The sequence below is a fragment of the Hyla sarda genome, chromosome 6 (assembly GCF_029499605.1).
Source record: "Hyla sarda isolate aHylSar1 chromosome 6, aHylSar1.hap1, whole genome shotgun sequence".
Classification (NCBI taxonomy): Eukaryota; Metazoa; Chordata; class Amphibia; order Anura; family Hylidae; genus Hyla; species Hyla sarda.
Genome location: NC_079194.1, coordinates 187,741,172 through 187,754,754, shown reverse-complemented (window position 1 = coordinate 187,754,754; position 13,583 = coordinate 187,741,172). Strand labels below are relative to the sequence as shown.

The window sequence follows — 13,583 nt, the reverse complement described above, 5'->3', positions numbered from 1 at the left end:
CGAGGAGCCGGAAACAGGAGTGGGAGGAACAGATCTAGGAGAAAAACGGTTGAGGATGAGAGGTTTAAGAAGAGAGACGTGAAAGGCATTAGGGATACGAAGAGAAGGAGGAAGAAGAAGTTTGTAAGAGACAGGATTAATTTGACACAAAACTTTAAAAGGACCAAGATAGCGTGGTCCCAACTTATAGCTCGGGACACGGAAACGGACATATTTAGCGGAGAGCCATACCTTGTCTCCAGGGGAAAAAATGGGAGGAGCTCTTCTTTTCTTATCTGCGAATCTCTTCATGCGAGAAGAAGCCTGTAAGAGAGAATTTTGGGTCTCTTTCCATATGGTGGAAAGATCACGAGAAATTTCATCCACAGCGGGCAGACCAGAGGGCAAGGGGGTAGGGAGGGGGGGAAGAGGGTGACGGCCGTACACCACGAAAAACGGAGATTTGGAGGAAGATTCAGAGATTCTGAAATTATACGAGAATTCGGCCCAAGGTAGAAGATCTGCCCAGTCATCCTGGCGGGAGGAAACAAAATGTCGTAAATAGTCACCCAAGATCTGGTTAATTCTCTCTACTTGTCCATTGGATTGAGGATGGTATGCAGAAGAAAAATTTAATTTAATCTTGAGTTGTTTACAGAGAGCCCTCCAGAATTTAGACACAAATTGGACGCCTCTATCCGAGACGATCTGTGTAGGCAACCCGTGAAGACGAAAAATGTGTACAAAAAATTGTTTAGCCAACTGAGGCGCTGAAGGAAGACCAGGAAGAGGGATGAAATGTGCCATTTTGGAGAATCGATCAACGACCACCCAAATAACAGTGTTGCCATGGGATGGGGGTAAGTCAGTAATAAAATCCATACCAATCAGAGACCAAGGTTGTTCGGGGACAGGTAGAGGATGAAGAAAACCAGCGGGCTTCTGGCGAGGAGTCTTATCCCGGGCACAGATAGTGCAGGCTCGCACAAAGTCCACCACATCAGTCTCTAGAGTCGGCCACCAATAGAAGCGAGAGATGAGTTGCACAGATTTCTTAATGCCCGCATGACCTGCGAGATGGGAGGAGTGACCCCATTTGAGGATCCCAAGGCGTTGGCGTGGAGAAACAAAGGTCTTTCCTGGAGGAGTTTGCCTGATGGAGGCTGGAGAAGTGGAAATCAGGCAGTCAGGAGGAATGATGTGTTGAGGAGAGAGTTCAATTTCAGAGGCATCTGAGGAACGAGAGAGAGCATCGGCCCTAATGTTCTTATCAGCAGGCCGAAAGTGAATTTCAAAATTAAATCGGGCAAAGAACAGAGACCACCTGGCCTGACGAGGATTCAGCCGTTGGGCAGACTGGAGGTAGGAGAGGTTTTTGTGATCGGTGTAAATAATAACTGGAAATCTTGATCCCTCCAGCAGATGCCTCCATTCCTCAAGTGCTAATTTAATGGCTAGAAGCTCTCGATCCCCGATGGAGTAGTTCCTCTCCGCCGGAGAGAAGGTCCTGGAAAAAAAACCACAAGTAACAGCATGCCCGGAAGAGTTTTTTTGTAGAAGGACAGCTCCAGCTCCCACTGAGGAGGCATCAACCTCCAATAGGAAGGGTTTAGATGGATCAGGTCTGGAGAGCACGGGAGCCGAAGAAAAGGCAGACTTGAGTCGTTTAAAGGCGTCTTCCGCTTGAGGAGGCCAAGACTTGGGATCGGCATTTTTTTTTGTTAAAGCCACAATAGGAGCCACAATGGTAGAAAAATGTGGAATAAATTGCCTGTAATAATTGGCGAACCCCAAAAAACGTTGGATGGCACGGAGTCCGGAGGGGCGTGGCCAATCTAAGACGGCAGAGAGTTTATCTGGGTCCATTTGTAGTCCCTGGCCAGAGACCAAGTATCCTAGAAAAGGAAGAGATTGGCATTCAAACAGACATTTCTCTATTTTGGCATAGAGTTGATTATCACGAAGTCTCTGAAGAACCATACGGACATGCTGGCGGTGTTCTTCAAGATTGGCAGAAAAAATCAGGATATCGTCCAGATATACAACAACACAGGAGTATAGGAGATCACGAAAAATTTCATTAACAAAGTCTTGGAAGACGGCAGGGGCGTTGCATAGACCAAAGGGCATGACCAGATACTCAAAGTGTCCATCTCTGGTGTTAAATGCCGTTTTCCATTCATCCCCCTCTCTGATGCGGATGAGATTATAAGCACCTCTTAAGTCCAGTTTGGTAAAAATATGGGCACCTTGGAGACGATCAAAGAGTTCAGAGATGAGGGGTAGGGGGTAGCGGTTCTTAACCGTGATTTTATTAAGACCGCGGTAGTCAATGCAAGGACGTAGAGAGCCATCTTTTTTGGACACAAAGAAAAATCCGGCTCCGGCAGGAGAGGAGGATTTACGGATAAAGCCCTTTTTTAAATTTTCTTGGACGTATTCAGACATGGCAAGAGTCTCTGGGACGGACAGAGGATAGATTCTGCCCCGGGGTGGAGTAGTGCCCGGGAGGAGGTCAATGGGACAATCATAAGGCCTGTGAGGAGGTAGAGTCTCAGCTTGTTTTTTGCAAAAAACGTCCGCAAAGTCCATATAGGCCTTAGGGAGACCGGTTACATGAGGAAGCACAGGGACACGGCAAGGTTTACTGGGAACCGGTTTTAAGCAGTCCTTGGAACAAGAGGGCCCCCAACTCTTGATCTCCCCAGTGGACCAATCCAGGATTGGGGAATGGAGTTGAAGCCAGGGAAGTCCAAGAAGGATTTCAGAAGTGCAATTGGGGAGGACCAACAGTTCAATCCTCTCGTGATGAGATCCGATGCACATTAGAAGGGGCTCCGTGCGGAAACGTATAGTACAGTCCAATCTTTCATTGTTTACACAATTGATGTAGAGGGGTCTGGCGAGACTGGTCACCGGGATGTTGAACCTGTTGACGAGAGAGGCCAAGATAAAATTTCCTGCAGATCCAGAGTCCAAGAAGGCCACAGCAGAGAAGGAGAAGGCAGAGGCAGACATCCGCACAGGCACAGTAAGACGTGGAGAAGCAGAGTAGACATCAAGGACTGTCTCACCTTTGTGCGGAGTCAGCGGACGTCTTTCCAGGCGGGGAGGACGGATAGGACAATCCTTCAAGAAGTGTTCGGTACTAGCACAGTACAGGCAGAGATTCTCCATGCGGCGTCGTGTCCTCTCTTGGGGTGTCAGGCGAGACCGGTCGACCTGCATAGCCTCCACGGCGGGAGGCACAGGAACAGGTTGCAAGGGACCAGAGGAGAGAGGAGCCGGGGAGAAGAAACGCCTCGTGCGAACAGAGTCCATATCCTGGCGGAGCTCCTGACGCCGTTCGGAAAAACGCATGTCAATGCGAGTGGCAAGATGGATGAGTTCATGTAGGTTAGCAGGGACTTCTCGTGCGGCCAGAACATCTTTAATGTTGCTGGATAGGCCTTTTTTAAAGGTCGCGCAGAGTGCCTCATTATTCCAGGATAATTCTGAAGCAAGGGTACGGAACTGTACGGCATACTCGCCAACGGAAGAATTACCCTGGACCAGGTTCAGCAGGGCAGTCTCAGCAGAAGAGGCTCGGGCAGGTTCCTCAAAGACACTTCGAATTTCCGAGAAGAAGGAGTGTACAGAGGCAGTGACGGGGTCATTGCGGTCCCAGAGCGGTGTGGCCCAAGCCAGGGCTTTTCCAGACAGCAGGCTGACTACGAAAGCCACCTTAGACCTTTCAGTGGGGAACTGGTCCGACATCATCTCCAAGTGTAATGAACATTGGGAAAGAAAGCCACGGCAAAAAGCCACGGCAAAACTTAGAGTCCCCATCAAATTTATCCGGCAAGGATAGTCGTATTCCAGAAGCGGCCACTCGCTGCGGAGGAGGTACAGGAGCTGGCGGAGGAGATGATTGCTGGAGCTGTGGTAGTAACTGTTGTAGCATAACAGTCAGTTGAGACAGCTGTTGGCCTTGTTGCGCAATCTGTTGTGACTGCTGGGCGACCACCGTGGTGAGGTCAGCGACAACTGGCAGAGGAACTTCAGCGGGATCCATGGCCGGATCTACTGTCACGATGCCGGCTGGCAGGTGGTGGATCCTCTGTGCCAGAGAGGGATTGGCGTGGACCGTGCTAGAGGATCGGTTCTAAGTCACTACTGGTTTTCACCAGAGCCCGCCGCAAAGCGGGATGGTCTTGCTGCGGCGGTAGTGACCAGGTCGTATCCCCTAGCAACGGCTCAACCTCTCTGGCTGCTGAAGATAGGCGCGGTACAAGGGAGTAGACAGAAGCAAGGTCGGACGTAGCAGAAGGTCGGGGCAGGCAGCAAGGATCGTAGTCAGGGGCAACGGCAGAAGGTCTGGAATCACAGGCAAGGAACACACAAGGAACGCTTTCACTGGCACTAGGGCAACAAGATCCGGCGAGGGAGTGAAGGGGAAGTGAGGTGATATAGGGAAGTGCACAGGTGTAAACACTAATTGGAACCACTGCACCAATCAGCGGTGCAGTGGCCCTTTAAATCGCAAAGACCCGGCGCGCGCGCGCCCTAGGGAGCGGGGCCGCGCGCGCCGGGACAGAACTGACGGGGAGCGAGTCAGGTACGGGAGCCGGGGTGCGCATCGCGAGCGGGCGCTACCCGCATCGCGGATCGCATCCCGGCCGGAGGTGGTAACGCAGCGCCCCGGGTCCGTGGAACCGACCGGGGCGCTGCAGTGAGGGAAGTGTAGCGAGCGCTCCGGGGAGGAGCGGGGACCCGGAGCGCTCGGCGTAACAGTAATTCTCTGGCACTTAGGGCTATCAGCTGGAGACGCAGTATGTTACACATTGGAAAATATTTCTGGTCAAATCAGGACAAGGAAGGCAAACTTATTTCAAACTGGTTAATAATTTCTTACACATCCAATTTGCACAGTAAAAATGAGATCTCAGTTAGCAGTGTGATGGTCTCAAGCAGCTCCTAACTATCAGCAACTGGAGCTCCTGGTGCCCTCTCTCATTTTCATAAAATTTTCATCTGCTTTTCAACTACATCTCACTGAAGCTTCAGCCATTGGGACAAGACCAACATGGAATCAGCTATATTTCCTTGGGGCCGGGGCTCAATTCGACACATTGCCCCAAGCACTGAAGCGAGACGGGACATTGCTAAGGCCAGCAATCTGCTGCACTGGACTGATCGACGAAGACTAAACCAAAAAAATCACCCTAGCACCAGACTTTCCCCATTTAACATGTTTTGTTTAACAAGGTAGTTGGCTTTGCAGACTTTTAAATATTTATTTATTTATTTATTTATTAGCTGTGTACCTGGTGTTGACCGTTTTTTCCTACTTAATCCTTGTGGGGAGAGGAAAAGTAACATAGGAGGAAGTAATTGTCCTCATATCCCGTCCTCCTTTCCCGTCCTCATATCCTGTCCTCCTATCCCATCCTTATATCCCAACCTCATATCCTGAACTCATATCCCAGACTCATATCCCGGACTCATATCCCGACCTGATATCCCGTCCTAAAATCCCATCCTCCTCTCCCGCCCTCATATCATGTCCTCATATCTCATCTTCATATCCCATCCTCATCTCTCGTCCTCATATCATGTCCTCATATCTCATCTTCATATCCCATCCTCAGGTGGGGCTAAGTTATGATGAAGAGATTGTAGGCTGAAAATAGAAGGGGGTGGGGTTTTGTGTAAGTGGGTATGACTTGCAAGCCAGACCAATGTATAAAAAGGGTAGAAAATAAAAGGGTGTGGCTTAAATAGTGGGTGTGGCTTTGTGAGATGGGTGAAGCATTCGGTAGGGGTGTGGCCAGACCGACGCACTCACCAGGAGATGCAGAGCTTGTGGAGTTAAGTACTTGAAGTCCTATATACTTGCATGGGATGTAAGACAAAAATCCCATCCTTCACGTAAGGGGGGAGTTAAGAGGTAATTTAACTATCATATATTTTTATTTGACATAAAAGTAACATTTATACTAAGTTTCATCAAAATATCTCCAGCCATTTGGAAGTTATGCTGGAATATACATTTCCCGTAGACTTGCATGGGACTTTAAACAAAAACCCTGACCCTTACAAATAGGGGTGGGTTAGGGTTAATTTATCCATCCTTTGTTTGTAGTTGACATATAAGTAACATGTGTGCCAAGTTTTATTGAAATATCTTCAGCCATTTGGAAATAATGCTGGAATATACACAAACACACCCATTGAGTTTTATATATCTATATAGTTTTATTCCTCTGTGACCAGAGGAAGAGCGCGTATGCGCTCAAAACGCGTCTGTGGTTACCACCTTCACTTGTATCCTGTGTTGTCTCCTTAATTTTGTAATACAGCTTAGTTTTACTGCACCTCTGCTGGATCATCATTTTGCTTTTGAATGACAGACTACCACAGTGAAAGAGAGAGCTCTGCCCATGAGGTCTTATACTCTACAAATACTATTTGATATGCTGTATTAAGAAAAAAATAAAAAAAATAAAAACAAAAAACTTAAAAAGATTAAAACCAGTGATAAAAAACATGCTTATCCCTGCATGTAGGTAACCACTAAGGGAGCTATTTTTCACTGCTTTCGTGTGCAGGTTAATTTTCCTGATCCGAAGTGTTGCCTTAGAATTAGCTTCATGTTTTTCTCCTATTCTTCCCTCTTTGTATCTCGTCCATCTTTCAGATCAATTGCTGCCTTCATCCTTCTGGTCCCCTTTGGTAATGATAGTAATCTATATTCGTACAGAAAATAAGTTACTAAGACGCCAACCCAATTGATAAATTCATATGTGAACATTTCAGCTACAGAAATGTTATTGTTTATCTACAGGGCCGTCAATACAAATTCAGTTGTATGGTAATCCCTTTGGGAAATCTCCACAACCTTGGTCGCCTTTTCATTTTCCAACATGTATTTACTTTATTTCCACGTTTCATTATGTTTAATGCGGCTTGGAAGTTTTCTTTGGGTCTTTACAATATATGATGTCCAGAATAAGTCAGTGGATAGAGTGCTCTGGAGACGGTAGCTTAGATGATCTGAAAAGACAGGGCATGCTCCATATACTGTACCTAAAAAAAAGCTAAAATCATTAAGGTTGGATTAAGTATAACTATATTGGCTGCAGTGGAAGCAGTCAAACTCGAGACTTGGTGCATGTATTTAGTCCCAGGAGCTTCATGTTAACCTTTATATTTATTAGCAGACCATATTTTGCTTAGAGAAGGAGGTCCTTTATTTGTATACCAACTCCTTTAGCAGTCAAAAAAGTAGTAGATAGTATTCATTATCATATGACACTTCAAAATGGCATACAGAAAATTGTTTAGGTTCTCAATGGTGGACTCCTTGTACAGTAATCATCATGTAATAAGGGAGAAGGGAGGCAAGTGGAGATCTAATGGTAGAAATTGGTGCATCAATAAATTGGAGCATGCTATACATGCTACACGTTTTGACAGTTTCATTAATATATTCAGGTATAAGATACAAAGTTGACATTTCTCTATAAAGCTATCACTGGTTGGACCAGTCGTGGACCAGTCACTCCATAGCCCAATCAGCAGATGGACTTCACAGGCTGTCTCAGCTACAACAGCTTCACTGTCTCAGACAGCATCATTCATTCTGTACTCTTTTGAAGGTTCCATACAACACTAACAGTAGCTCGTTTCATGAAAGCCTATTATACTTGCCCACTGAATTATAACCAACCACATAATAACTTGATGCTTTCTTTACTTACCTGAGATCACTTACCTCATAAGTACAATTTAAAGTTTTACCTCCTTACAGGTAAATGATGCTGATTCAGGGGTTTCTCAAGTAAAACAACCACTTACACGTTCTGATAGTCTATAATTGTTTATTCATCTGGTTGTAGTAAACATATAACAAAATTGTAATTGTGAACTGGAGTTTTATGCCATCATCCATTTCTACTTTTCCTGTTAAAATGAATAGTATAAACCAGCCATTGTTTTAAAAGGTTTTGTTACACTTTCTCCAGCTTGGTTAAATAAGGAGTTTCTCTGATGGGCCTTTTCCAGATTTTCTCATGAGGCCACCTCATCTATTAATAAATGAGAGCCCACCCTCCTATTTCACACTGCTACAAATGTAGATTTCTGATAACAATGGAAATGGATCATCATAAAAAGATGTTATTAAATTAATTATTTTATGGCATGTCTTTTTTTATGTCTTGAGATACTTAAGATATTTCTATTGTTTTGTCCATGTAAAAAATCCTGAAATGCTCAATTTTTTTTACTGGCTGTTGTAACACAGTACACACATGTCCTATTTATTTTAGCCCCTTTTCCAGCTTTACTGTATAGAATAGGACAAGGTTGGCATTGCAATGTCACCTCATTATCATAGATGGCAGGAGAATTATTAACAGTTCAGTTGTACTGCTAGAAGCCTTAAAGAAGCAGAGGCTATACTCTGTCTCTTCTTGGTGATTGTATAAGAATATTTACCCCTGATCATTATTATAGATAATTTTACAGTAAAACTTGACATTTCCCTTTAAAACTACACAGTTTAGCATTATGGATGCTCAAACAGCTCACACCATGATGTAATGCAGTGTGGAGAATATATCATTAATAAATCTATAGATCTTTGTAAGGTCGGACAGTTCCATCTAGTGTGATTACATGTGTAATTCACGTGGTATGTGAAGCCTTCAGGGCACACACAAGACATAGAGGTATGGGGACAACTATAATGCCTGCATCCATAATTGCATTCTTCTGACTTCCCAATGCATTTCTTCAATTATAGCACCAAATGAACATTCATAACATCAACTCTATAAGAAACACTCCTCACCAAGAAGCTGCAAAGTCCTCACATTACATTTGTATTACTATGTTGATTTAATGACTCGTTTTTATCCTTGAGGAGCTAGCGGCCTGTATAGTTTCATCAGAAGATAGTGAATGTTGTTTAGTATCTGGAAATCCTGACATTGATTCCAGTAGTACATTTATATGAATCAATTTAATTGTATTACAGAGCCTAGAGCGGACGATAACACGTAACAATGTAAATTCTGAGCAAGAACCTCCAGCTCCTCACAGCCGCACAATTAGAAAATCAAATCTGACTGTTACTGAAAGTCTGCTGAGCTGTGAAAGCCCTCTCTTTTGTTATCAGCAGAATCTTGCATCCGTAACAATGCCGAGAAACGTACTTGATTATTCGGCTGCTGACATGGTCGACTTAGCTTTAGAGAGAAGCTGCGTACTGTAAAGAAAAAAAAATCACATATTTATAAATGTTCTTCAAGGTAAGGATAAATAATGCTGCACCTCTCTTTAATAATACTTCTAAACTACCATATAACCTTAAAGGGGTACTCTGCACCTATACATCTTATCCCCTATTCAAAGAATGGAGAATAAGATGTCTGATCCCGGGGGTCCCGACGTTGGGGACCCCCACAATCTCGGCTGCGGCACCCTAGACATCTGGTGCACGGAGCAAACTTCGCTCCGTGCTGGATGACTTGTGATGCGGGGCAGAGGTTTGTGACGTCACGGCCACGCCCTGCTCATGACGTCACGCCCATACCCCCTCAATGCAAGTCTATGGAAGGGGGCGTGGGTTGTCACGCCCCCTACCATATACTTGCATTGAGGGGGTGTGGCCGTTATGAGCAGGGTGTGGCCGGCTCGCACAAATACTACAATGTACAGCACACATAATACTGTCATATAGCATTTAAAGGAGGACTAATGTGCAGAAAAATGTATTGTCTTTTCAAAGGATAGGGATAAGTTTTAGAACATGGTGGCTCTGACCGCTGGAACACTCCATGATCTTCTGCATGGGACCCCAGCTCTCCCCCGGAATGGAGCGTGTTACCCTCGGCCAACTCGCCCCCTTCATGTATCTCTATCGAAGAGCCGGAGATAGCCAAAGGCCAGTGCTTCACGCGGGGGTCAACACTCCCCGTTCCCAGGGAGGGACAGGGTCCCATGCAGGAGATCATGGGGGGTCCCAGTGGTCAGACCCCCTATAACCAGAAACTCATCCCCTAGTCTTTGTCCTGCACGATAGTTCTTCTTTAAGCCTATTTTGAAATTATAATCCATGGTCACTGTGACAGGAAATGATGAATGACAGGTGCAGAAAGGAGGGTATCCTTTGGGGGAGAAGGGGGCATTACAGCTGATAATTGTCACAATCATATTAAATGGCATGTTGCATCTATTCCATACAATAAGTCATATATTGTTTCATTGCTTTACCTAGATGCTAAGGGAATTCTATGATCTGCAGTAATAGCCTTGTCAGTATGGCTGTACAAGTGTTCTAGTGTGAAGCCTCACAGTTATTGGAGAAAGATGAAAAATGTAAAATCTTCTTGAGAGCTCTTACCTTTCCTATTATACAATATTGATTATTGAGCAGGAGCTCATGATCTCCATTTGTTATGTAAGAACGGAATCAATATAGTGATTTCCTGACACTACAAATACACCCACCATTTCACTAAAATGAAAGTCATTGCACAGGTGTAAAATGCCCATTAACCGGTGACTGGAAATAGTTTACTTTAAGCTGACCATAGGAAAAGTTCTATAGAAGTTATGAGACTGAAGTGACGCAACTTAACATAGGACAAACCTACTACAGAATACACTTAATCCAGTCACCTGTGACCAGGACATCATAAGAAAACAGTTTTAAGTAACTATGTCTTCTTTTTAACTAGAAGAACTGGTGCAGGTTTCCTGGGGCATACTTAAAGGGGTATTCCAGGATCTGAGCTTTTATCCCCTATACAGGAGGATAGGGGATACAATGTCTGCTGTCATTTATTACATCTTAATATATTGTAAACTGTTTATGTTTGTATTGAAGATGTAATTTTGTACAGTCTGCCTCAGATAGACTGTACTAGAAGATCTCCAATTTAACATTTAGCTGCCAGTAGTATGGCAGTAAATTGTAAAAGAAATCTAATGATTGCTTATAAAAGTCCCATTGGGGATCAAATAAGTGTAAAACAATTTAAAAAACATGTTAGAAAAAATTAACATTTTAATCACCTTCCTTTTCATAATTTTCAAACAAAAAGTCTAAACTTATAAAGAGACACTGTCACCAATAAAAAATACTAATGTGTCACTGATATAGTAATTCTAACACTATTTCTAATATATGTCTCATATTATGGTTTGTACCTTATATTTAGCTGCTATAATTCCTGCCACTAGATGTCCCCATGCGGGCTAATTTGATATACTTTGATAGAATTGGATTACCTTTATCAAAGAGTTTTCATAGTGGTAATCTGTGCTTGCCGCCAGTTGTCTTGTAATTGGTGTTCCTTGGGGTGACTGTCGGGCCCCATTACTCCTGGTGGCAATCTTGGCCCGGTACGTCACAGTTCCTTGTGACTCCTTCTATAAGCCCTGCCTCTTTGCTCGCATTAAACACTGCCCACTAATAGAATATGTATGAGGTGTGGGCGTGCTCAGCAGCATTGTTCAAACACGTCTCATGGCCACCATCCTGTCACATGGTGTCACTATGCATACAATATATGCAGATACATTTGCCATCAGTGACTAGATAGGCGAAGCACTGGGAGTGCTTTCCTTGTAAATACAGCAAACACATACACTATATGGACAAGTATTGTGACACCAGCACATTACATCTACAGGATCTTTTGGGACATCCCCTAAATTTTAGATCCATAATTGTTAATATGTGGTTGGCTCCCCCTTAACCTTCTTTCTTTTAAAATGACTTTTTACATGATTTTGGAGCATGTCTGTGGGAATCTTTGTCTATTCAGAAGAACATTTGTGAGATCTGACACTGATATTGGAGGAGAAGGCATGGCTCATAATCTCTGTTCTGGTCCTTCACATACATGTTTGATGGGGCTTTGATGGGGAGTTCTTCCACACCAAACTTAGCTATTCATGGCTTGCTTTGTGCACAGGGTACAGTCATGCTGGAATAGCACACAATAATCTAAAATGTCTTGTTAAAGCAATAGGACTTTCCTTCAATAGAAGAAAGAGGCCTAGGCCATCTCCAAAAAAACAACCCATAGCATGATCCTCCCTCCATTAAACCTCATAGTTGGCCCAATGCTGCCTTACATGAGTATTTTGCACCAAAAATGGCTCAGAATAATGAAAGTTGATGCATTTTACAGTTCCTCATGGTGAAATAGTGCAGTACTAGACAATAAATATTGGCTACAACAAGCGTCCACAGAAAGCATCACTTTACAAAAATACTGACAAAAAATAAAAAAAAAATAATAATAATGAAACTCTTTCATCTGAACAAGCAGATATACAATTCTCACATCCCCGAAAGTGTATCTCATATGTCACTTATTTCCATCAACCGCCCATGTCAGCTGCTGACTATTGCACTTTTTATATATGATTCCGATGCTTTGAGGTAAGATTAAAAGTTTGGAGTGCACCCATTTTAAATGAAAGTGGCGTGTCAACATAGACTGACAAAAATCAAAGCAATATTTTGCCAGAATTTGAACATTGCCCTTGAGCTGTCAGTTTTGCAATCAACCTGTATTTTCAGAGTGGAAAAAAAAATTAAAGATAAAAAAACAATATTAAGGAATATTATGAATCTGGGTTACACTCACTGTGCTGTATATTTTATTTGACAAGGCAATAAGCACTGGAAAAAATATATTTGTGAGAGCAATTATATAATGATGATAGATTGAAGTGGGTGTTTTTGATTTTTTTTTCTTAGGACTTGAATATTCTGCTGTTAAAATAAATAACTTTATGCACATAACTTAGAATGAAATGGCCATGGAAGACAATGAGAACATTTATTACAGAGCAAAGCAAAGAAGATAACAAAAAAGCCAAGGCAAAGCATAGAAAACTGTTTTAAAAAATCTAATAAATGTGTTTTTCAATTTGTGAGTTCTACAGCTGTCTTTTGCCTTTAACAAAGACTTTGTCCTGATAATATTTAAAGGCAAATTTTTCCCTATCCACACTTGCAGATCGGCGGGAGTCCGACCTCTGGGACCCTGATGGTCCTGAGAACATCATAAATAAGGGGTTATGGACGGCTTCCTGGAATGAGTGTGTTTGGAATAAAACAGGTCCTTATTATACAGTGCCCAAAAATACCAGACTAGAGAACTATAATTGCATCAGCATAAATTAGCCAAACAGTAAAAATCTTTATTGGAATATCATGACATATTGATTAAAATCATAATCAAAAACATATATAAAGATGGTAGCAACAGAAATACACAGGGGTGGTCCAGGCTCTTGTAGTATGATCACAGTATAAAGGACAAAATAGTATCGTAACAATGTCATAGGCGTTACATAATATATAAGCTAGACATATATAGCCACATAACAATTACATGGTAAAGTGCATGTATCTAGATGTAAACAATGAAAAGCAAACATAGCATAGCTGAATACCCACATAACAAGTAATCCAAACAACGCGACTGAAGCCCACCCCTATGACCGTTTAAGCAAGGGTTATTTAGGGATGGTGTACCCATTTTTTCTGGTAAGAACTCCCCTACCCTTTATGGCTATTTGTGTTGCTCTTTGGA

At 43.1% G+C, this 13,583-nt stretch overlaps 1 long non-coding RNA gene across 1 annotated transcript in view; it reads left to right on the top strand.

The window, feature by feature from the left end:
- LOC130276560 (uncharacterized) overlaps nucleotides 1-12,876 on the top strand; it is a 29,345-nt gene extending 16,469 nt beyond the window's left edge. The window contains exons 2-3 of the long non-coding RNA XR_008845166.1: nucleotides 9,002-9,275; nucleotides 12,743-12,876. This is a non-coding gene — a long non-coding RNA (uncharacterized LOC130276560). The remainder of the gene's footprint in view (nucleotides 1-9,001; nucleotides 9,276-12,742) is intronic.
- The last annotated feature ends 707 nt before the right edge of the window (nucleotides 12,877-13,583 follow it).